This window comes from Rhipicephalus microplus, chromosome 4 (assembly GCF_043290135.1).
Source record: "Rhipicephalus microplus isolate Deutch F79 chromosome 4, USDA_Rmic, whole genome shotgun sequence".
In the NCBI taxonomy this organism is placed as follows: Eukaryota; Metazoa; Arthropoda; class Arachnida; order Ixodida; family Ixodidae; genus Rhipicephalus; species Rhipicephalus microplus.
In genome coordinates this window covers 48765249-48791566 of record NC_134703.1, presented here as the reverse complement: position 1 = coordinate 48791566, position 26318 = coordinate 48765249, and the positions used below count along the sequence as shown (strand labels likewise).

The following is a 26318-nucleotide window of genomic DNA, read 5'->3' as shown; positions in this document are numbered from 1 at the left end:
GAAACATGCATTTTCTTCTCATGACTGTGCACCGACTACACAGTTGAATAAATGTACACCTTGCAATCACTACGTTTCTCCAGCAATGCGTATACACTGTTCTGGTCGTTTTTTTTTCCTTGTCATTTTTCGTCTGCTTCAATTGTATGTGATTTTGCACGAGAGGCGCTTGTGTATGCAAAAAGCTCCGAAATTCTGTACTCCCACACCAGGCCGAATTCTGAGTTGCGACAGCTTTTTTTGTTGGGGGGGGGGGGGGGTGCTATTGTCTAGGGATTACCACTGAATGACATCGGCGTTTCTTTGGGGAACGGTTCAGCTTATAAAAATTAACGTACGTTTTTCGCATGGTTTGTCGAGCAAGTACAGAATCGGTAGGCACAAAACAGGTAACCAAAACTACATCGTTTGCGTAGGCAAGTGATGAAATTTATTGCACTGCGTACAACGATGTCTCAGGATATGTATGGTTCACTCAAGTGATCCATACTATGACGTTGGTGCCGGGCAGCCACTGCAGGACAGTGTCACGAGAGACAGAGCCATGATTTCGCAAAAGAACGAAGCCGGCCACTGGCAAGGAAGTCTGTGTGAACACGGCACATCTTTTCCTTTCACATGTGCGTAGGAAGCGAAGCGAGAATGGGATTCTTAACGTTCGCTTTTTTCTTTCTCTCTCTCTCTATGTGTAACTATTTGTCTCTGACTGGGTCATCTGTATCCACCTACCTTTCTGGCTAATTGTGATGCGCGACTCGCACTGCTGTACGCTCTCACCAAAGAGCGGTGCGAACGTTGCATCGCGGCACAGAAGGCAATGGGTCCTAAATGCATGCCATGCCAAAAATGACGGATGGTGTGGGCATTGCTAGAACGAACCACCTGAGTGTCATCCCAAATGGAGATGCAGTCATGGAAAGGTGAAGGCTGTCGCCATAGTATTTCCAGGTGCAGTTCGTTTGAAGCGTTCATACAGTTAAAGGGCCCTTGACAACGTGCCACACTTGGCGAAACAACATATTCTACGGACAGGAAATACTGAAGAGTTCAGCTTAATTTTATTATCATACATGACACTCAGAGTTAACACGCTGAGCGTGCACGTTGATATACTTTCTTTCGAATGTCCTCCCTTCTTACAAAGGCTCTTCTCACCCAAGTCGTGGGTGGAGCTTCAGCTCTCACCCAAGTGTGTCAGTGGGAGCTTCAGATTGCTGCTATTGGTTGATGTCTGACATCAATAAACAGCGCCGTTTGAATCAACAGCGCTGCATGTCACAAAGCGTCGCTGCCGGTTCCGCAATCTAAAGTGCGCTAAAATTTCACAGTAGCTTCACTAGAGCGCACTAGGAATCCAAACAGGAGAGAGAAATCACGTTTACTGGCGTGTGCTCAAAGTCAGTGCTTGCTGACATATGTCTTTCCCCATGGAGGAGGGAAAATACTGAGGAGAGGCCCTTACGTCACATTTTGTGAAGTCGAAAGTAGGGAAAAGTAGAAGACTTTTCCTCGCAATGTTGGGCACGCTACGGTGGCTCGCGCATGCGCAATGGGCACCAGCGAGAGGGAGGCGAGCCGGGCGGTCCGATTTTGGACGCATCGGGCAGCACTGCCTCAGCCATCTGATCGGCGAGCTGGAAGATCGAAACTTTTGTTCTGATTATCAGCAAACGTGCTGCGATACTAGCTTGTATAGCGCCTGTGTGCCATTCGCAGCCCCGTTTCGGATCATACTGTGAGTCTACAATATACTTGCAGCTTTGCACTTCGTGTTTAATGCACTGAATGAAAGACAGCAATGGCGCGAATCGACCTGATAGTCTCCACGACAGGCTGTTTTCTACTGCGGATGTAGTATATGTTCAGGGTACGGAACATAATGTAACCGTGAAATTTCATTTGATTTGCCTCGCTATTTAGCCAGATGAAGCATCTCCGAATCATTCTTTGCCATGTCTGGCACGATACGCGTGCACGAGTATCGTTCGCAACAGCGCGGGTTAGCCGACTGCGACCATATAAAAAAAACCATGGCGAAAGATGAAGTTACGGTGCGGAAAACGTAAACAGGAAGCGATAATTCATACAAAAAATCACCTCACTGTGTTAGGCACGTCTAATTCTTGACTCGGCAAGCTTCGGTAATAACAGTGGGCCACTTACTCTTTTCCGATAGCTGTGACCGTCGTACACGCGAACGGCTCACCACCAACTCTCGCGTTGTGAGCCGTAGACATTGCCGTTCTCGTCTAGGAATGCTAGGCTTCCTTTGCTCAGGCACGAAACAACACGGTGCCAACCATTTAAGGAGAAGTGGTCTTCGAAAGTGACCGCTTTCGACCTCAAGCGATGTAAACTAAACTTGCAACCATGAATACCAACGCTCACTGTATAGGCTTCTAACAAATAGCATTACCTTTGAAGTCCCACAGCTGCATGAAAATGCACATTCAGATTTCCAGCCGGCTATATATTAACAACCCGGTCATACGAATGGGGATGCTGGCGACACGAGACGCCAGCGTGCCCAACTATTCCCACAACCACCCTGGAAAAGCAACTGAATTCCGCCACACTTTTCGCTCTGCAGCTCTATATTGCGAGGGCCTCTCCTTAGCTTTCTTTCTCCGATGGTCTTTACGCGTGCACATGTTAAACTCCCACCCTGTGTACCATTCCATATCTCTCGTAGGGAACGAGAGAAGGTCCACTAGTTCTCGACGGATTTCACAAAGTTTGGCGGCAATCAATTCGTGAGGCAATGAACCCCAATACTGAGGTCATTCGATTATTCCTACTTGGAAAAGTGGTTCAGGGTCCCCTTAAGCCTAAGGCCGTTAATGTCTTCTATTCCGACACTCTCGCTGGCACGCCTGACAGGCTAAGCCGCGGTGTCCGTCTAAGCAGGAGGGCGAATTCGAAATGGTATCGCAACACAGCGATCGATGACGCAGTATGCCCACCCCCCCCCCCCCCCTCAGCTGCCTCAGCTGCGTAGCCACACGAAAACGTTCGTCCATTGATTAGTCGAAACGCGCGCCCAAGTGCAAACGCTTGCGGCGGCCGCGTACAGCAACCGCGATGCCCGACGGATTGGACCCGATGCCAGGGTCACCACTCGCCGGACGCTTGTGGTGCAAAAGGGTGCGAATTGTTCGTCAAGAGTGGCCTACTACGGATCTGTTTTCAATTTGCGGACAGTGCCTGCTTCGACCTCCCTTCGTATGCGATTAACAGCGAGCGAGCGATCACATCTATTTATCTATTGTCCCTTTCATCATTTGCTTTAGGACTGCACTAAGTTGTGTAGCCTTGGTCGGATAATACACGTGTTACAAGTTGCTGGTGGATTGAATCCGTTTGAAGATAATTGGAAACCTGCACAGTGCGCATCACGGGCTTGGTCGTGGCGTATATGTTAATAAGCTACAATAGCTAATAAGCTACTTATGCAATCATCGACGCCTTAATTATGAATGCTATTTTTGAAGCACTTAAATAAACACTGAACCGCTCACTCACAACACGCGCGTGCCGCATTTCACAACCTCATCGCGAACATGCATGATGAAAAATTTCATCAACAGTTCTTCAACTCTTTTGTTTTATAGGCCACACAGAGCGAAAGCTTTCGCAATTGAGCGAAATTCAATTACACAAAGTAAGACGTACTTATGTTTTTGCCATGCTACTAAAACGTGTGTTGATTTTGTGAATTTTTGTGTTCTTTCATTTATTCTTTTCCTTTGTGTAGGGTAGCAAACCAGACAAGGTTTTGTCTAACTTCCCTGCCTGTCTGTCTGCCTTCATGCTTATCTATCTATCTATCTATCTATCTATCTATCTATCTATCTATCTATCTATCTATCTATCTATCTATCTATCTGTCTATCCCTTCATTTCATACCAGCACAACGTGCCCCACATGGCACCAAACAGCCACGCTACGAAGGTAATTTACAAGACTATCGTGTGTCAGTCACACGCGTGGGGAAAAGAACGTGTCTACGCAATGAATTAGGGAAGAGAAGCACAGCCATGCGTTATCGCTTGTTTCAGCTTCACGACACTGTCAGTGACGAATTTCGTGAAAGCGTGTTTTCCCCGCATACCTAAGTTGCCTTACCCAAGATGGAAGATATCCACCTTGCAACGTTGTCGAAGCTGCAAGCTGCAATTGGGAAGCTTGGGCGGAGGTTGGAAGCGAGTACGGCAGGTAGTGTGGTACCATTCCTCCCCCACTGATGCCCTATTTACAATTCTAATCTGAAGTCTGCCGTCTTGGTTAGGGGAGACGTGATGTGCGGGAAGCGAACTCGTGGAATGTTTGCATATTTCCTGTTGTTCTATACTTCTGAGCGGACGTCTTTCCGCCGTTTTTTGTATTCAGATACCGCGCCATGCTGTCGGTAGAAAAACCTAGTCGCGCAATTCACGAGAAGTTGCAACTCCGCCGAATGCAAACAGCTTTGCGTGCCGAGTAGCGATCACCTGCGGAGAGCCACTCAAGGCGCGAAGAAAACCTCGTTCAAGACCACTTCCTCGTTACGTTAGCATAACGTACTGTACCTACGTCATGTACGTATAGTACAAGTCACTAACAAATTTCAATACGTTTATCAGCATTGTGTTATTGCTAACAATATTGAACGCATGCACACATTTCCATTTGATTCCCCCTGCCACCGCATCTATAATTCAACTGTCCCAACTTGCTAGCTTGCTGAATAAAGTCATTTCTTATGTCCCTTTCACATTGAGGGACAATTTTTTCCATAATTAACGTATGCTGAAGAATTGTAAAAATTTATCAAATTTTCGCTTAGTTCAGCCTTCTTCGCGATACAAAAGTCGCACCGATTTTTGAGAGCTTCCTTTGCTATGCTTATTTGCTTCTTAGCTCGGTACCATCTAGCAACTCTGGCTTGGATGTTACTTATCTCTTTCCCCTCCAAATCGCGGGCGCATTAAGCTGTGCTAAAGTGTGGTCCTCCGCGACGTCGCGCCTTGCTCTTGCGTGCTTCAGGCCTACACGAGTGATTTGCTCTGGCGTTTGAAAAAGTACACCTTGTTTCAAGTCGTTTTAGAAGGGCGGTCCCAGGTTAAAGTTGACTAACGCATGGTTCTACAATTCTCATGGTGATTTCTTCTTACCTCACCACTGCGAGCGTACAGGTGCGTCCAATATTTGAAACCGACTTATGGAGATCTGCGACGCCGTGATTTCTCAGATGTGTACAAGGCGTCACGGTGGATTTGGTATTTTATTTTATTTATTTATTAATCACATACTGCTGACCAAGTATGGTCCATGCAGGATTTGGTATGCTTCTTTGAAAATTATTATTATTACATGATATTTTCACGTTACGTAGGAAAGAAGGAAGCAAGCAACGAGAGAGAGAGAGAGAGAGAGAGAGAGAGAGAGAGAGAGAGAGAGAGAGAGAGAGAAGGCAGGGAGGTTAACCGGCAAGACATCCGGTTGGTTACCCTATTGGCCGCGAGATCGAGCAGGGTCGCCGCCTGGCGGCAACTGGCTGAAGTGGTGAAATGTGAATTGCTCCGTGTGTCGTGTGCTAGCCACGCCATGTTTCTATATGTGTGTACGTCATGCACGTTTTCAAAGTGTGGTTTGTCCGGTAATGCCAGCGCGAGTGTAACTGTTTCTATGTATTCCTGAAACGACGAACGAGAACAATTAGTCTTGCTGGGCTCCTGATGCATTGTAATAAGATCGGCGAGTGCGACTTTTTAGAGTGTTGTTTATTGTCGCCGTACCTTCCATTCAGCAGAATAATTTCAGAGTGGGTGCCGCGGTCTGTATCAAGCACATCGCAAAATGCTCTTTGCATCCTCCCAAACATTGATTGATATGTGGGGTTTAACACCCTAAAACTACGATATGATTATGAGAGATGCCGTAGTGGAGGTATTCGGAAGTTTCGACCACCTGGGGTTCTTTACCATGCACCCAAACCCAAACCCTCCCAAACATGGGGACTATTAAATGGCGTGTGAATGCAACATTTTATTATGACTCAGTTGTAAAAATAACAAAAACAGGCTCCCGGCCATGCACTTGCGCGTTGTTGGTAGGTGTACAACAACGGCACTGTAGTTTACTGATCATGCGAGGGGCCTTAGTTGTGTTTATCTGGCCGTGGCACCACTACATAGCAATATTACTATCACATAAACTGTGTTACATCGGTACTTAAACTGTACTTAAAACAAAGTTACCGTGCGCAACCATGTGCTAAGATTTAAGAACACTCAAAGAGCCCAAACGTTGAGAATTATTTCAGACGGCATGCCTTACATATAATGTCATGTGATTTTACTGAAAAATTTTTTTGTTGTTTTTTTCATTGTCTTGAGCGTTTGTGTGGCATTGTTAGTGACCGACGGAAGGCAGTGGTAATTTTTTGTTTAAAAAAAACATGATTGTGCCATTAAGTAGACCTTTGTTGTAGCATTCTCATGCACGTAATCCATTGATGAAAGCTTTCTGCTGAACTCCTATATAAGAATTTTTATGTTTTTACTGGAGCAAGAACATGTGCGTACACGTGGTAAACGCAGTGTAGCGCAAGCACCCTCAGCCACTAAGCTTTCCTGACTAGACTGATCGGCTATCTCACATTTCATGGTGAACAGAAAGAGAGAGAAAAAATCATGCGTATAAGTTGCGAACGGTGGTACTTAACTAATCGCACAGATATGCGGGTTTTCTACGACCTTTCTTTCTCTCTGTTTTTGTAGTATGCAGAAGACAAAGATGTAAATAAGTAGTTCAGTCACGCTATAGCAGCGCGTAACAGGCGAAACACAAGCTAACCATACAAAAAACACGGCAAAGGCGTGATTTAGTGCGAAAGCATGAAGAGAGTCACCCAGGGCGAGCATCCCTATGAGAGGCATGAACAACTAGTGCTGGAAATTAGAGAGCTGCTTCACCACCTCTTCGACGAAGGACACAGAATCACGTTTCAGTGGCTTCCAAGTCACTGCGGCATATTGAGCAACGAACATGCCGATGCAGCTGCCCGATCAGCACACGAAGATGGTGAAGAAGAATCTATACCATTTTCAAGGACTGATGCTGCAATGACCATCCGAAAAATCGCTAATGCAGAATTAAAATCCCCGTGGAACGCCGAGTGCTTACGGCACACGCGACCGCATAGACTGGGCGCGTCTCGTCGACTCCAGCCTCCGTCTGGACTCTCTCGACTCGAGACAACGGTGCTTTGCCGACTATGGCTTGGTGTCGCCTTCACCAAAGCTTTCGCCTTCCGAATCGGCATGGAAGACAGTGCTGCTTGCGGTCATTGCGGCAGCGATGAAACTATAGAGCACGTTCTCTGTCACTGCCCTCGTTACAGCGTGCAAAGACGGCAACTAGCTGCTGCGTTAGCTCGCCTTGACGACAGACCTTTGTCTGAACAATCAGTGCTGGAAAGACGACATGATTTGTGTGCTCACAGAAAATCAGTGAAGGCCCTACTGAACTTTTTGCGTGGCAGTGGCCTATTGTATAGACTGTAGCATTCCAGCTCCCCCCCCCCCTTTTTTTTTTTCGCGCGCGTCTATTTCCCTCTTCGCTTTCTTTCCAATTTTTCTTCCCCATTCCCCCTTCCCCTAGTGCAGGGTAGCAAACCGGATGCTCCATTTTCTGGTTAACCTCCCTGCCTTTCCCTCATTTTATTCTCTCTCTCTCTCTCTCTCTTTACTCGTGGGTGGTGTTAACCTTGCATAGGCGTCGTGCACCGATTCAGTAGGGAAGATCGTAGATATTATTAGTAAACTGTAGTCAACGCATTTTATCCGCCGACAATTGGCTCAGACCGCACGCAACGAAGCGCCGCTGCGTGTATTTGTATACGCGCCGCCGACCGCCCATCCACACTTTCGCGGGGCGGTGCTGCCACCTACAGCCCGATCTCGTCGCGAATACACTGGGCGATTCGACTAGATCGTTACGTGAAGTATCGTAGCACTAAAGCAAGCAGCACGAATGATTGCCGTAGGAAAAAGCACAAAGAAAAGCGTCAGCAGTGCACACAGTTTCTTAAATTCATATAAACCAGATGTTGCATTTCAGCTGCAGGTATTTCATGGAATGTCAACAAGGCCTTAGCACAGTTGTTTCCAGCCATCGATGTCTGTGGGCCCCTTGTGCACCGGTGGAAGGGATTGGGAGACCTTTTAGAGTGAGAAAAAAAAAGGGGGGGGGGGGTATTAAATTAACGCAACATGCAGCGTGAAACGGGTTCCTTTTATTTTTTATTTTTTTATAATTTTTTAATTTGTTGAATCATACAATACAAAAGATCATCATACTGCTTGGACCCTTAGCCAATGGCTAGTCCTGGGTCCAAAAAGAAAATGTATACAGTGATGCAGGCTTACTGTTACATAAAAAAACTAACACTCAGAAACACAAAGTGTTGTACAGTACTACTACAAGCATTTTTTAGCATGCGATCTTCGTGCCAAACGACATAAAATCTATAATTTCAATAGTGTCAAAAGGTGCACCAACGCAAGCAAATCACTAAAGTGTACGTAATAACATAAACAAGACAACTCAGAGACATATTAAGTAGTCAACAATACCAGTATCCGTATTCCCAAATGCAATACAAATACAACATTCGTTGCTAGGCCACAAGATTCACAATCCAGAAGAGCGGCACGCATTTTGAAAATTGCACACACCGAATAACCATCCAGCTCGTATGATGTTTCTGCGACTGCAACGCGACATGCTAGGAAATTTCAACGTGGCAAAGAGAGATCAAATTAATGCGCAACGCCAAATAATATGAACACTATCTGGGGTTTTGCGTCCCAAAACCACGAGATGGTTATGAAAGACGCCGTAGTGGAAGGCTCCGGAGATTTCAACCATGTGGTGTTCTTTAACGTGCATTGACTTCACACTGTACATGGGCTTCAACCATTTCGCCCCCAGCTAAATGTGACCACCGCGGTCGGAATCGAAACCACGACCTTCGGGTCTGTGGACGAGCGCCGTAGTTCCAGTTCCACCGAGGCGGACTGCAACGCCAGTTGGGTCTCAACAGTTGGTCGATTCAATGTATAGTCTGCGGCTGCCTTTAACCTGTTTCTGAGTGCATTCAACCTGCTATTTGTATGTCGTAAAGAAGTGCAACAGAAGCTTTAGTGTCATCATATGAATAACTGCAAAAGATAATTTAGCTCCGCCTCAATGCAGCACTGTGGTGATGCATAATAAAAAGGCAAAAGGACGCTGTTTTCATGGCTAAAAGTGTAACATCAAACCCCCCCCCCCCCCTACCCCACCCCGAAAATACAGATTCGTGGACTTCCATTTGAGCGGCACTGCCTTAGCGCAGCACTTTCAATACGGCGTCCCTCATAATAAGAAAAAATGACTGCATATCCAAGGGGTGAATGATGATGTGTGGGGCGAAGCGTCCGTCAGCCCATCCGTGCTTCCTTCCGTCCATTCGTTGTTGCTTCCGTCCTACCGCGCGACCATCCGTGCGTCCATCCATGTGCCCGTCCATCCGTCCGCACGTCCATGCGTCCGTCCGTCTTCTAGTCTGTCTTTCCGTCCGTCCATGCGTCCATCTAGTGAACACTCCCAGTACCACCATCTCGCTTCCCTGTGGCTATGTACGACAACGACGGAGGATGGACAGACCCACGCCATAAAGAGCTTCACCCTTAAAAATTGTGGTTTTGGGATGTAAAACCCCTACAAGTCTGTTCGAGTAAACGTATCAGCTCACCGATCAAATTCAACGAAGTAAAATTAACTGTTTCTTCTTTTCTGTAGCTTCGTAAGAAAACCGAGTTTTCTATTACTATCGAATATTATACTAACCTATGAATAAGAAAGGTGTTAAAAATTAATGCATGTGTCGCCTATGCTTTCCAAGTCAAGAACGCAAGTTTTGAAATGTCTCAGACTAAAGGCAGAGAAGCAAGCTATAATTTTCGATCAATTTAATTTTAGATAGGTATAAATGTAATACTTCTTGGAATTGCATGTCTTCTGCATACCAATAATGACCTCCGAATGGCCCCTCATTTACATATGGTTGTTATTTCTTGAATAACAGAAACGGGAACAATAAGTTGTGGTACTGCTCTTTTGTGCCTCTGTGCAGAAATTGTGCACAAAAATCGATTTCTCGTGCATATGTAAAAGCCGGACGAACCATCATTATACAGGCCTTTTGTTGTCGATGCTGTCTGTCGCAGAGCGAAATTGGAATTCAATGTCCATACTTTTACTGCAGCGTAATTGACAGCGAAACTTCCCTCAATATTCCGATCGCCATCTATCAGTTCGAAGCATCGCTCCGGCAGTAAACCATGATAGCTGCCTCTTCAAGTAATTTGTCCACCGTTGCGAAATTCAATTGATCTTGATAGGCTACCCTAAAAAATAAAACACCCGTAAACAAAATATTATGTATGGTAAACCATAACGTTCAAAAGCACCAATGAACTGGAAATGGCGCCGCGCCGTGGTGGTCTAGCGGCTAAGGTACTCGGCCGCTGACCCGCAGGTCACGGGATCGAATGCCGGTGGCAGTGGCTGCATTTCGATGCTAGCGAAAATGCTGTAGGCCTGTATGCTCAGATTGGGGTGCACGTTAAAGAACCCCAGGTGATCGAAATTTCCGGAACCCTTCACTACGGCGTCTCTCATATTCATATGGTGTTTTTGGGACGTTAAACCCCACATATCAATCAATCACTAGAAATTGCTGATTCTTACATGAAGCGTTCGAAGTGAACCCGGCTGTGGTAAACAACGTCCCTTGCCTTTGTTCAATCAAATTTCAGTGATATTTCGTGGTGATCGATGCAGCACTGCGCCCGCTTGCTTTCCACTATATGATATGCGCGAAATGATGAGCGTAAACCTCATCGGCACAATCGAGTGATTTTACGGAACATGTTATCGTGATATGATCGAAAACTGAAGTGAACGAAGTCGAGCGGGCACAAAATGAGTCAAATGATGGCATCATCGTCCGGACCTTTCCGGATCATTGTTCTTGTCGCCTGCAGTGGACTTTTTACACGCTGCAGTTATTTCACTGTCTCTCTATCCCTCTATCTCTCTTTATCTTCCTTCTCTCCTCCCTCTTTCGTTTATTTCTATGCAGGGGTATTGCACTACATTGAGGGATTATCGAAGTATTTCCATAATCCCCCAGTTCACACTACACTGGGGGTTATGGAAATACTTTCATAATCCCCCAGTGTAGTGTAGCCCCCATGAAGTATTTCTGCTTAACCTCCATATCTTCTTTCTTTCTGTTTGCTTCCTTCTCCTACGCTCAAAGCTCTTTCTTTTTTTCGTTAAAAGTCAGGTGCTTTTATGTTCTAACTTTTTTGCATTCGACCGCTAAATTCATAACTCTTCTGGCTTACAAGTTTATACACATCTGCTAGAAATTCCACTGCGGTGTCATAGTAGTTATGCTGCTCGGCTATATACTGGCCCGAGGTTTGCGAGTTCTACCCCAGCCACGTTGGTCTCATTTCGATCGAGTCGAAGTGCAAGAGGCCCGTGTACAACGCGATGCCATGCACGTCAAGAAAACGCCACATTGCCTCAATTTTCGGAGCCCTCCACAACGGGGTGCCTCTCAACCGTACCGTGGTTACGGCATGGTAAAGTCCAGGTGCTGGGATTATTATGCGCCTGGAAGATATATAACGTTCATGGACATAAACCTCCATAAAAGGCAAGTAGCTTACCAAGGTAAACATGTGTCTTTTTCCATTGATACTTGCATCCATAAACATTTATTGCTATTTCGCAATGTCCCCGCGTATGTGCTTTGCACTGGGAGCATATAGCAGCAACCTATAAAAGTAACCTAGAACTGGCATCACCCTGCTAAAAGCTAGAAGCAATCCCGAAGCAACTACATTATTCTTTATATAATTATGCAGTTTAGCTGTTTGAAAACTTAAGCGGCTTAGCCTTTCTTTAGGCCACTTTATATCAAAGTAATGGTGTACGGACAATCTTCTCTACTGTGCCATGCACGTGGACTTAACATGCAGTGTGACATCCGTCGACTATGCTTGAGCCTTGAGAATGTATGGTAAAACACAACCCCGGATAGCTGGGGTGCATAAGCTCTGCTTTGCCCTAGCCATGGACAATGATTAACACTGCGTAAAATTAATTAGTTTGAATACGCATACGCAGCAGACTCGAAAACATAGGACGTTTCTCCTTCATGCAAACCAAGCTGATTGCACCTCTCTCTCGCCGCCAGGCACGGCAGTGCCCTGAGCGTACGCTGCTATATAGAGGGCTGCAAGGACGCTTGCCAGCTGCAGCCGTCTTGGGATACGAATTCGTCGCAATGGCATCCCGGGCGTTACTAATGCACGCAGAAAACATCGCAACAAAGGAGCTCTACACACCAGCCTAAACGATGGCTTGCGTGGCGCTGAGAATGGGATGACCGTGCAACGTCGGTTAAGGAGCGCGGACGACGGTGTTTTGCGCAGCTGAATAAGTAGACGTGAAGAGGATGAAGGCGAGGCACGGGGCGCTGCTTGCAGCTGTTTTGCAAGTCCGAGAAGCGAGGCGCTGTGAGCTTGCAAATTGGCCCCGTTTCTCAAAGGCTGCGCTTCGTTAGGGTATAGATTCAGAAAGACTATGCGCCAGCTTCAGCCAGGTATTGAGATCTCTGCGTTGTGTTTGCTTTGTATGGCTCGCTGCTCAGCAAGGCAAGCACGTTTGACTTGCACAAGGCAGTGGGCAAGACAAGCTGTTTTTTTTTTCTCTTCTAAAAAGATGACCGTTTGGAGGCTATGATTATCGCGGTGTCTAAATCATTATGCGCATATTTAAATCTCTCTCCTCCATTGAAAATTTGGCATGTATTCAATGCTTGATAGGGAAATCATCTACAAATATTATTCCTAATTTTCAAACATTTCGGCCTCTGTTGTGATTTATTTTCTCCTACTTGTATAGAATAGCTGTTTTCTCGCATTTCGTTTAGCTCAAGCACAGTACCAGTTCACGCACCCAGCATAAATCGTTATGGAAATATACTTTGACAAAAAAAAACTGTGTGTGTGTGTGTGTGTGTGTGTGTGTGTGTGTGTGTGTGTGTGTGTGTGTGTGTGTGTGTGTGTGTGTGTGTGTGTGTGTGTGTGTGTGTGTGTGTGTGTGTGTGTGTGTGTGTGTGTGTGTGTGTGTGTGTGTGTGTGTGTGTGTGTGTGTGTGTGTGTGTGTGTGTGTGTGTGTGTGTGTGTGTGTGTGTGTGTGTGTGTGTGTGTGTGTGTGTGTGTGTGTGTGTGTGTGTGTGTGTGTGTGTGTGTGTGTGTGTGTGTGTGTGTGTGTGTGTGTGTGTGTGTGTGTGTGTGTGTGTGTGTGTGTGTGTGTGTGACGGAGAAAATATAGTAAAGGTAAACAAACAAGTGTGGACGAGTCAACGACCGTTCGCCACCAGCGTTGGTGTGTAAAACACACCGTTTTCGACGCTGCACTTGTGCTTATATTCCAGTGAGCTCGAGGCAAAGACTTAAAAAAACACTCTTACATTTCCTTAGAATTACCTATTAATGTGAAACCCATCTCACCAATCTCAGCACAGCCGCTGATACACTTAGCTGTGAACGCGAACAGCCGCGGTTCTCACAGGACAGCTTGTCCACGACGAGTTCTTCTTCCGATATCCGCGATGTAAGGAGCTAGTCGGCACAGCTTACGCTCATCGAAACGCGTCCGAGATCCTATGATTACTCCTGAAGCGCCCACGTGGTGGTGCTCCAGGCGTGATGTTTTTATTGCGTGACGCGCACGGCGCTCAAGGCACGATCAAAACAATTTTATCGTGATGCAGATTTCCTGTCACCAATCTAAGTTCGGAGTGGCACGCAAGCGTGTGTACAAAAATCACTCCCACTGCCAGGGCTTGTCATTGAAGTGAAACAATATTTTGATCAGCACAGCGAGCCAAATGTGCATCGTACAGCTGCGTCGATCACGCTCTTGCTGCATGCGAATGCCGCCAGCCTGCGTTATATTTTATGAATCAAATTTCTTCTATGTTTTATGATTTCTGGTTACGGCACTCGTCGTATCATTAACTTCGGCGTGATGCTATCGTCTTCGGTCATGTAAAAGCTTCCAAACGTTGAATGTAAATATAGCGACTGCACATTGCGTTTTCCTGCCGCAAGGCAGTTGTAGTACGTTATAACTTTCGTTTCTTTGCACCGACAGCACATTGTTTGATACCTTTGTTGTTCACTCAAACTCTCAAACTAATTCATTGAAACTTTATTGAAGAAAATTCACAATTGCCGTAGAAGACGCCGCAAAAGGCCCGAAAGGTTCGTGACTATAGGTCACCGAGACACCAACTGCAGCATTGCGACCTCTCGTTCACATTTCACCTAACTGCAAAAACAGATGCATGGTACAACACATGAACAATAATGAAAACTACTCCTTTCTCTTTGAGATTAAAAAAAGAAGACAGGAAAATGAAAATCAACGAACATATGTACACATGTGGAATTATCAGATTAACAAGATTGCGCAATATACATTACATAGCATCTAACAACACTTCAATACATAATTTAGCACAGAAACCTAAAACTAGGGAAATATAATTCTTTTACTTGCTTCCTAAATTGTGTAGGTTGAGATTATACTTTACAGTAGTTTTTCTTAACCTGAGTATTCGTTTAATATGCCTGGTATTTATGTTGCCGATTTTCGTAAGCCGTAGTTCATGACCTAGATCCGGCTATTTTGTTTTAAATGCGAAGCGTTTCATTGCGTACTGCTGGTACTTTTGGAGTTTATCTACGTATCTGTTTAGCAACTTATCTAGCCGCTTACATCTGTGTACTCTCGCATTCACCCTCTTAACACGGCGTGAACTAAAATTAGTATGGAGGGTTGGATGGTTTGACGAGTACAACCCGCTGGTTATGACAGTCATAATCCTGTCGCGTACGACGTCAACACTTCCCACCAGACAATGGCACATGCCAGCAGGTGGGCATGTATTACTGGTATGCGGGTATGCGCCACAGGTGATTGACACTTCACACATACCCAGGAACTACTCGTGAGCGTTAAGGAATAAATTGGGGTACCCTTAAGACTCGCCTTTAAGAGTTGAACGCAATAGTGAAATTCGGTGCGAAATCTCTTCAACCGCTTAGTGCATACTTGTGGGTGTGTTTTGTCACACACACACATTAAAACACACACACACACACACACACACAAAGTAGATTGTAGCAGCGCGCGTGCACGAATAGTACATACAGGTTTTTGATATAAAGCAAGAGTCGCATGGCCTCCAAGAAACACGCCGTGCGCTCGCCATTTCAGAGAACCTAAAAAGTCTCAAAATAAAAATGCGTTATCTAGCGTTTGCTGTTTGCTTGATGAAAGCCTCTGGAAAGGCATATGTTTTCTGCTAGATGGACATAGCTGTCCAATGTTAGAGTTGTTTGAAAGTGCCTGTGCGTTTTAGCGGCGATATATATATATATATATATATATATATATATATATATATATATATATATATATATATATATATATATATATATATATATATATATATATATATATATATATATATATATATATATATATATATATATATATATATATATATCCGCGCTGTTTCTCTCTAATTTAAAGGCAATAAAGGCTCAAACAGATTTCGTGGGTGGTATCATACCTACCACGTCAACCCTACCCCCTCCCTCCGGATACGATAAGGTACAAGAGCTCAAGGAATAGGTAAGCTGCATAAGGTACAGAAATAGCGGGCATGAATCGCATTGCATTAGACTCGCGAAGGCAAAAGGGGAGTTACGAGTGCACGTTGCACATGTCCCGGAATGGCAAGATCGATAAGTAAAAATAGGTTGCGCCTGATGGGCGTTTGATCGTCGAAGCATTTCTGCAGGAGCGAAAGGAACTCGCCCTATAACGGCAGCGCGGCCGGATGCACGCCGGGCCGTTGCGAAAACATTGCCGTCCATCGTCCAGGAGCGCCGTGCCGTTTGGCGTAATGACCACATCTTTAATACAAGGCTTGGGGGAAGCGAACTGAACGAGTGCGGCCGGCGAGGTCTCTTCGCGAGCATGGCGTGCTGTGAGATATTGTCTCGATTGCCTGCCCGCTCGGCATTACGTCGGCATTACATATGCGTACGAAGCCCGGTTCGCAAGCACACGTCGTGTACTACGATTTGTGCTTACACGCGTACAGGCGTTAGTGCACGCAGCTATTATTTTTTGCAGCAGAGCTATGTGCTATGCTATATATATATATATATATATATATATATATATATATGTATATATATATATATGTATATATATATATATATATATATATATATATATATATATATATATATATATATATATATATATATATATATATATATATATATATATATATATATATATTGATGCGATTTCAAGAAGCAGGGGCTGTACGGAAACAGGCGGACAGCTTAGAATAGGGTAGCACACATAAATTTCCTGTGGGTGAAGTTAGATACCGTGTCAATGAAGGAACACTGCACATTCAGAAACATGTGTGGATGTGCAACTGGAGTGGTACTGTACCGCACACTCACGCTATCGGGTGGTGGCGTTAAAAACGATAGCGCCCTTGTTGTCGATTACTGTTGAATAAGCTACCTCTTGCATGGGGGGTCACGATTTCGTGAAACTTAGCAGAGAGAGAGAGAAAAAAACAAGAGAACAATTAGAGAGGTTAACCAGGTTTGCACTGTGCCTGCCTCTTTTTTTACAGCGAAAACCGTTATGAGATCACAACAAGAGTCGCGTCCGTCGTAGCTGTCTGCCGCCGCCGCCACCTACGGTATGCCCGTAACCACTACCACGCTAAATAAGAAAATAATTAAGTGATTAAAGAACAACAAGGACACAATGAGATTCGAACGCGGGTCCCCTGCGTATTAGCCCCTTATTCTATACCACACGGCTGCGCCGACACTTGACACTTAAAACTCCGTTGCAAACTGGAAGGCTCGATGTCGGGGAATAATGTGCCTTAATAGGAGTAATAAATCGTTTTAGAACAGCAAAGGAACAACGAGGCATCACACAATGCGAATTGTGTAACGAGTGGGTCGTGGAATGCTTAAAGCATAATTCTTCATCGTCGTCGTCAGCCACAGCACCGAAAAATTTCACAAAAGATCTTGCTAGTGTGTAGCGGGTGCCACGCTTCTCCAAAGAATGACGAAGGATGGTATAATGAATGCCTAATCTTCATTACTTCAAAATTTCGTGGGATTTTATAAGACCACTCAATTCATGGCCAACGCCTCACAGTGTGTATGAGCCACAAGAAAAGGTGAACGACAACAAGGATACCTCACTATCGAACCAAAGCTATGAAGATTTGTAGTGTATTGGGTACCCTGCAAGTGTGCTTGCGGCAGTTACCTCAAGAGTCTTCTTAAAAAAAAAAGAGTCTCTGAAAGGCTGTCCTTCCAGCTTTCACTGTGACTGCAGTGCTGCACGTTCCGCGCAGGCCTGGCTTGTTCGTTTTTTTCATTTTGTCAAGGTTGTAGTACAGTGATCATCCACATCTACGCTACATACATTAAATGCGCTGCACTTTAGGGGCTGGGTTTGGGCGCACGTTAAAGAACCCCAGGTGGTCGAAATTTTCGGAGCCCTCCACTACGGCGTCTCTCATAATCATATGGTGGTTTTGGGACGTTAAACCTCACATATCAATCATTTAGGGGCTGGGTTGTCGTGTGCTGTAGAATGCTGTATTCGTCGTAAAGATTCATGCGTTAGCATATTGAGCACGCGCTCACACCAAAGAGAAGTCTTCTTTCTGTTGTTCTTCGAGTGTCTTGATGGTGGTCACTTATCATCATCAACCAACAAAAGAACAACTGGCGTGCTTGGTGTAATCCAGGCAAAACAACGTATAAAAAAGGGTGGGGTGAGAGGAGGCAAGCGTGAAATAGAGTGTGAAAGGGAAAAATAAAATGTGAGCTGACGTAAAGCTGATTGTGATGCTAAACTTTATTATATAGGTCGAGAAGTGGGCAGTACAATGTGCAGCTAACTCATGCTCACTCATGAAGTATACCTCGCCCTCGTGGTTCACTCGGACTCACACTCGTCAAAGCTTTTCTCAATCGAACTCACTCGGACTCAGACTCACCAAAATATTCCTCCCCCGGACTCGCTCAGACTCTTACTGCTCGATCTGAGTCTGGGCGATATATGCTTATCATGGGATATATGCTTATCATCACCGGAAAAAAACGACTAGTGTGCTTGGCGTAATGCTGGCGAAAACAAGTATAAAAATATAAAGAAGGAACCAAACGTGAAATAGAGAGTGAAAGAGCAAGAGAAAGAAAGCAATAAATAGAGAGTAGTAATCATCATCATCCCCACCACCACCACCACCATCAGACTACGTCCACTGCAGGACAAAGGCCTCTCCCATGTTCCGCCAGTTGACCCGCTCCTGTGCTTGCTCCTGCCAATTTATACCTGCAAACTTCTTATTCTCATCTGCCCTCCTAACCTTCTGTCTCCCCCTAACCCGCTTGTCATCTCTGGGAATCCAGTTAGTTACCCTTAATGACCAGCAGTTGTCCTGTCTACGTGCTACATGCCCGGCCCATGTCGATTTCTTCTTCTTGATTTCAACTATGATATCATTAACCCCGCTTTTTTCCCTAATCCACTCTGCTCTCTTCTTGTCTCTTAAGGTTACATCTACCATTTTCCTTTCCGTTGCTCGCTGCGTCGTCCTCAATTTAAGCCGAACCCTCTTTGTAAGTCTCCAGATTTCTGCTTCGTAGCTAAGTACCGGCAAGATGCAGCTGTTATATACCTTCCTCTTGAGAGATAGTGGCGATCTACCTGTCATGATTTGAGAGTGCGTGTGAAATATGCTCCACAGTATTCTTATTATTCTAGTTACTTCAACCTCGTGGTTCGGCTCCGCGGTTATTACCTGCCCTAAGTATACATAGTCTTTTACAACTTGAAGTGCACTACTACCTATCTCGAAGCGCTGCTCTTTTCCGAGGTTGTTGTACATTACTTTCGTTTTCAGCAGATTAATTTTAAGACCCACCTTTCTGCTCTCCTTGTCTAACTCCGTAATCATGAGTTGCAATTCGTTCCCTGAGTTACTCAGCAATACAATGTCATCGGCGAAGCGCAGGTTACTAAGGTACTCTCCATTAACTCTTATCCCTAACTGTTCCCACCCTAGGCTTCTGAAAACCTCCTGTAAGCACGTGGTAAATAGCATTGGAGAGATTGTGTCTCCCTGACTTACACCCTTCTTGATTGGTATTCTGTTGCTTTCTTTATGAAGCACTATGGTAGCAGTTGATCCCCTGTATGTTTCTTCCAGGATGTTTATATATACTTCATCGACGCCCTCATTCCGCAGTGTCTGCGTGACTGCTGATATTTCTACTGAATTAAACGCCTTCTCGTAATCCATGGAGGCTATGTATAGTGGTTGGCTATATCCTGAGCCTTTCTCTGTTACCTGATAGATAGTACGAATGTGGTCGATTGTCGAGTAGCCTGTTCGAAATCCTGCTTCTTCCTACCTTGATTGAATTCTAACGTTGTCTTAATTCTGTTAGCAATTACCTTTGTAAATAGCTTGTATACTAAGGAGAGGAAGCTGATCGTTCTGTAATTCTTCAAGTCCTTGTCATCTCATTTCTTATGCATTAGGATGATGTTAGCATTCTTCCAAGATTCTGGTACTCTTCTCGTCAGGAAACACCTCATAAACAGGGTGGCTAGTTTTTCTAACACAATCTGTCCTCCATCTTCCAGCAGATCTGATGTTACCTGATCCTCACCAGCAGCTTTGCCTCTTTGCATGCTCCCCAAGGCTTTTCTGACTTCTATCATTACTGGTGGGATGTCATCTAGGTTACTGCTAGTTCTTATATTAAGGTCGTGGTTTAGTTGGCTACTGTACAGATCTCTGTAAAACTCTTCCGCTAATTTTACTATCCTATCCATATTGGTAGTTACTTTGCCTTCCTTGTCCCTTAGTCCCATTTATAGCCTTCTAGCTCCGAATAGTACATCCCATTTATAGCCTTCTAGCTCCTCGAATAGTACAGCTAGACTTGCTTCACTAGACAAGGTTCTAGCATTAAACGTTGCCAAGTTCAGGTTCCAATGGCGGCCGGTCCGTATCCAGAGATTCTTAGCAACCTCTGCTGCGTTGCAGATCTGACCGCCACCATGGTTAGTTGCTTTGCAGCCGCTGGGGACTAAGGGCCGTGAGTTAATTGACGTATGCATGTGGGAGGTAGTGGCCAGATACTGCACCAAGGTGGCCGATTCTTCTCTGGTGAGGGAGTGCGTTACCGGCGGTGGTCACCGGTGAAGCCGCCCCCCCCCCCAGGCCTTTTAATGCAGTTCCATCGCCACGCGGACTTTTCTTTAAATCCGGTTGGGAACTACGCGGCACCGAGATTCGAACCGCGGACCTCTTGCATGCGAGGTTGATGTTCGAACCACTACGCCATCGAAAAGATAAACATAAAGGGCAAAATGAAAGACAGAAAGAAAGAAAGAAAGAAAGTAAGAAAGAAAGGAAGGAAGGAAGGAAGGAAGGAAGGAAGGAAGGAAGGAAGGAAGGAAGGAAGGAAGGAAGGAAGGAAGGAAGGAAGGCGGAAAGAAAGAAAGAAAGAAGGAAAGAGAGAAAGAAATAAAGGAAGGAAGGGGGGAAGAAATAAAGTTAGAAAAAAAGAAAGAAAGAAAGAAAGAAAGTAAGAAAAAAAGTGCCGCCATATCCACGAAGTGAATGATGATGAGTGGGCGAAGCTCTGGAGGAAAACCTGGTAAACCATGAATCTTCCGTACCTTTTGCCCACTCGATTTTATTACAATGCTCCCCCTAGCGTACGTCGCCGCACTAAATCGAACGATTGCCTTTCACCAATGATGACACGTGCCGTATGTGACATTATTCCTATTTTATAACATCTCGCATCTTTCATCATCAACTACAAGTACCGCCGTCTAGTTTATAACATCTTGCATCTCTTCATCATCAGCTACAAGTCCCGCCATCTAGTGAACACTGAAAGAACTAAACGAGAGGTGGCTACATGCAGGAGACGGTGCCGCCATCTAGTGAACACTGCAAGAACTAAACGAGAGGAGGCGACATACAGGACACGGTACCGCCATCTAGTGGACACTGCAAGAACTAAACAAGAGGTGGCTACATACAGGGGACGCACAGCCCACGCCTTAAGGAGCTTCGCCCCTAAAAAACTGAAGAGAAACAAAGAGGCTTACCCAGCCCCTCACTACGTTCAAGCTTGACACCTTCAGTGCGAACAAGAACATAAACATTATTCAGCTCCTTATGCCGTGGGTCGTGCGTCCGCGATGTATGTTCGTATGTATGTATGTATGTATGTATGTATGTATGTATGTATGTATGTATGTATGTATGTATGTATGTATGTATGTATGTATGTATGTATGTATGTATGTATGTATGTGTGTGTATGTATGTATGTATGTATGTATGTATGTATGTATGTATGTATGTATGTATGTATGTATGTATGTAGTTGTAGTAGGAGGAGGAGGAGGAGGAGGAGGAATAAACGGCAGAGACAGCACCCCTTCCTGGGCCAGCTGTTGTATCCTGTATACTTCGTCTTCCTCTACTTTGCTTAGCTGCCCCCATGCGCCCTAGCCCCAGCGTTTTTTTGGTCATGACACTCGGCCATGACAGCGTGCACGCGGAGCTGGTGGCAAAAATTCTGGTGGGCTGGCTTGGCTGCATCGTGGTGGTCAGCCAGGACCACAATGCAACATTGGGTGACGGTCTGGGAGAAGCGTCTATGGTGGACGACACTGGCAGTGTCGTAGCGGTCACAGGTCAGGGACGTCCGGGCTGTGCCACTGCAGCTGGTGTTGTGTGCGCCTCACCTTGTCGACGTTAACAGCGGTGCATTCTGGAGGACGACACTGGCTGTGACGGGATGGTCGGTGCAGGCCTCGTCCACGGTGGTGTCGACGCTGGTGACTTAGGCAAGAAGGAGTGAGCGGCAGATGCGGACTCATACAATGTGCCCGCATTAGTTGCATATCTTCGGTCTCGTTATACCGTCGCAGTTGTATAGACAGTGCTGGAAATCGTGCACGTTGTACCGCTACCTGCTGCACTGACTGGTGACGTCTGCGCTGCTTGCGGTGTGTCAAGGAATGCCAGGGTGTCTGCCGCAATGGTCGTTGGTGCATGGTCGTTGGTCGGTGGGTGCGAGAGAGCAAAGCTCATGTCTTAGTGGTTTGTCTTCAATGTCTGCAGCCGTGTTGGCAATTCCTGCCTCTATTAACGTGGGATCGTTCGGGACGGGAAAGTCGCTAGTAGGTAGCCACCTCTCGTTAAAGTTCTTGGAATCACCCCTGGATGGCGGTGTTTCTATACGATGAATATATGATGAAAAGATGCGAGAGGGTGGCATTTGGAGGGATGAACAGGTCGACGGATGGACGAACGCATGGACGGACGCACGGACGGACAGACAGACCAGCAGATGGACAGATAGATGAACGTGCTGACAGACGGACGGACGGAGAGATGGACCGATGCACGGACGGGAAAATGCACGGATGGATGGATGGATGGATGGATGGACACACAGACGCATGCATGAACGGGCGCACAGACGCAGGGACGGACGCGCGAACGGATGCACGGACGAACACAGGAATGGACGCAGGGATGGACGCACGGACGGATGGATGGACGCACAGACGGACGGATGCATGGACTGACGCACGAACGGACACAAGGGCGGTCGCATGGGCGGACGCACGGATGGGCGCGCATGGATGGATGGAAGCAAGAACGAACGAACGGGCGGAAGCACGGACGGACTGATGGACGCTTCGCCCACTAATCATTATTCAGTCCGTGGACATGCTGTGATTTTTTTTCGTATCACCGGAAATGTTTCCATTTAAAGGCTATATGGGCAATCGACAGCTATTGCTAAAGGCGTCCATTTCCTCGCACACGTACACGAAAAGCCAGCAAACGAAATCACCTTTTTGCAATATGTACTTGGCATCACAAGAGAAATATGACAATATTTGAGTGCCGAAAGAGTATCAAACCTCTTACTGTCGTCAAAAAAATAAAAACTAGAAAGGTCAGTCAGATTTCAAAACACTCGCACACAAGTCTAAAACCATTTGACAATACACTTAGGCAATGATTCCGCGCCTCGATGAAAAAAAAATTAAAAGAAAAGCGAGAAATCGTATGAGAGCAAAAAATAAACAAATTCACAGACATTGAAGGTCATGGCAGCACGAAGAATTTAGTAGGCAACAAAGTCTTATGCACATATTGATGTAAGACTGTATCGGTTATGGTGGCATCGGCTGCTCTATTTCTATTAGTTATGCAACGAGATAATACTATGATGCTAAGATTATCATAATCATTTATCCCAAGGGAAAATAGTAATACTAAGTAGACAATGGCATGACGAAAACATACGTATCAACGTCACACTTAACATTCAGTTCGCAGATGTTAGTGATCAAGATCGATGTGGCATTGCTCATATTCGCATTTCCCTAATTTACTTAATAAAAATGTATAACGTGAAAATTATTTAATTACGAGATTCATGCGCATAATCTGTATTTTCCCAAAGTGCCTCATATGCGAGCGCCACATGTCCATCAAATTTCTTCAGTTTACCTTGAGCTCAATTTGCGCGCTTCCCACCTCAAGTGCGCGTAGCTGGCGAACGATGGCGCCACGTATGCCTTCACATAAGGGCTTTCGTGCTGGGTTTCCTTTCTTGGTTTATTAGTCGCCAACTTGCCGCCAGTCATTTTTGTTTACAACGGCTACTCAACAATTTTTCTGCATAATGCATACTTTATCCAATATCATAATTTCCTAGCTTAACCTCACTTAATAATAGTAATAGATAGATAGATAGATAGATAGATAGATAGATAGATAGATAGATAGATAGATAGATAGATAGATAGATAGATAGATAGATAGATAGATAGATAGATAGATAGATAGATAGATAGATAGATAGATAGATAGATAGATAGATAGATAGATAGATAGATAGATAGATAGATAGATAGATAGATAGATTATCGGAGATATAAAATGGTGAAAATCGCCCGTTGGCTATCCTGTACTGGAAAAGGGGGAATCGGGGCAAAATAATGAAGATTAACAGCCACTGATCACACTAAAAATTTCAGACTTTAGCAGCAGGTGATAATAGCAGCTGGCTGGGATAGTTCGAGTAATGCATGTGACAAAAACCCAGCGCCGATGTGGAATAGGAAAAAAAAAAAACATGCACGCACGGAAAGTAGACATGAGAATGCCAGAGCATTATTTTAGAAGTGCACGCACACATTATTAACGCGAGCCGCTGTGAGGGCGCTACTGCAGTTTTTCAGGGAAACCGGTGTGAACGACACACATTGACTTTCCTTGACGCTGAAGGCTTACCCTAATGTCGCGGCATCGAATCCTGGCCGCGGAGGCCGCATTTTGATGTTGGCGAGGTGATAGAGGCTCACGTACTTGCTTTTTTTTAGGTTCAAGGTTATAGAAAACCCATGTCATTCAAATTCCCGCGGCCCTTTCTCTCTCTCTTTCTCTCTCTCTTTCTCTCTCTCTCTCTCTCTTTCTCCATCTTTAAAGCTCCCCTGTCCCTTTCCTTGGTGTAGGGTAGGGTAGCATACAGGTCCCTCCAGACTGGTCAGCAATCTCGCCTTTCCCTTTTCTCCTGTTCCTTCCTTCATTCATTCCTTACTTCCCTCGTAGCCCCCATAATCACATCGTGGTTTTGTGACTTGAAACGTAATCAATTATTGTCATGATATGGCAAACACCTGGAGCGTTGAAAGAGAGATCAAAGACCTGTGCTGTCGTTACGTCTCCATGTTGCTATTTTCTGGTGCACAACATGACAATATTCGGCAGCCCACATAATCTTATCGGGCCTTTGGCACTTGAAACTCCAAATATTATTATTCGGTGGGGTTAACTTTTGTATGGCTTTACAGGGTTGATGGACGCCACGACGTTGATCAACCACTCCGGTTGGCCAATCGCGAGCTTTGCTCTATCCAATCGATAGTTCATTTAGTCCGTTCTTTAGTGAAGTTATACAAGCTCGTGAACAAACGTGCTCTTCTGTCCTTCCATGCGAAGTCTCACTCACGCAGACTCGCTGCCTACGTGGTAATCTGTCAGGCTTTATAGGCGTTCCACAGTGGAGAAAATAAGTTAGTGTGTGTACTTCAATGCAACCAACAGTGCGCCGCAAAAAAAAAACAAGAAAAAATCTGTCAATAACCACTTTGCAAGCGTACTTTATTGCAGTGAAGCACTATCATACGCGCCTCAATTGTTGAGTGGTGAAGCATTACGTAAACAGCCTATTGAAAGGCGAGCTCGGTGACGAAACCTAACTATCAAAGTTTCGTTAGGCAGCATGGAAGGAGCCGAGCTCTTCGAGCAGTCATCGGAGTCGTCAGAAAATTTCCGCAAAATAGTGTTCTCAAATATTTTCAATCTAGTTAATCGTTGAATTGGGATGAGTTATGTGCTGAAAATGTATATCCATTTTGACATCATCGAATCGACTTTTATATGCACTCTAAAAGAAACATAAGCTCACACTTTGCACTAAAATGTAATGTTTCAAAAAAATCGATTGTTCATTCATTTTGCAATGACAATAACCGGAGAGATTAGCGCAATAGTCGTTTAACGATGTTACATATTCATGACAATTGTTTAGAGGTGAAGCATTACGTAAACAGCTGATTGAAAGGCAAGCTCGGCAATGAAGCCTAACTATTTCGTTAGGCAGCATGGAAGCAGCCGAGTTCTTCGAGCAGTCATCGGAGTCGTCAGAAAATTTCTGCAAAATAGTGTTCTCAAATATTTTCAATCTAGTTAATTGTTGAATTGGGATGAGTTATGTGCTGAAAATGTATATCCATTTTGACATCGTCAAATCGACTTTTATATGCACTCTAAAAGAAACATAAGCTCACACTTTGCTCTAAAATGTAATGTTGCAAAAAATCAATTGTTCATTCATTTTGCAATGACAATAACCGGAGAGATTAGCGCAATAGTCATTTAACGATGTTACATATTCATGACGCAGCATATTTCACAAAATTTCTTTGCATTCGGCTTACGTTAACC

At 45.0% G+C, this 26318-nt stretch overlaps 1 long non-coding RNA gene across 2 annotated transcripts in view; it reads right to left on the bottom strand.

Annotated features, from left to right (window-relative positions):
* Positions 1-8051: 8051 nt before the first annotated feature.
* Positions 8052-26318, bottom strand: part of LOC142813904 (uncharacterized) — a 43894-nt gene continuing 25627 nt past the window's right edge. For both annotated transcript variants that reach the window (XR_012894726.1, XR_012894727.1), the window contains exon 3: positions 8052-8205. This is a non-coding gene — a long non-coding RNA (uncharacterized LOC142813904). The remainder of the gene's footprint in view (positions 8206-26318) is intronic.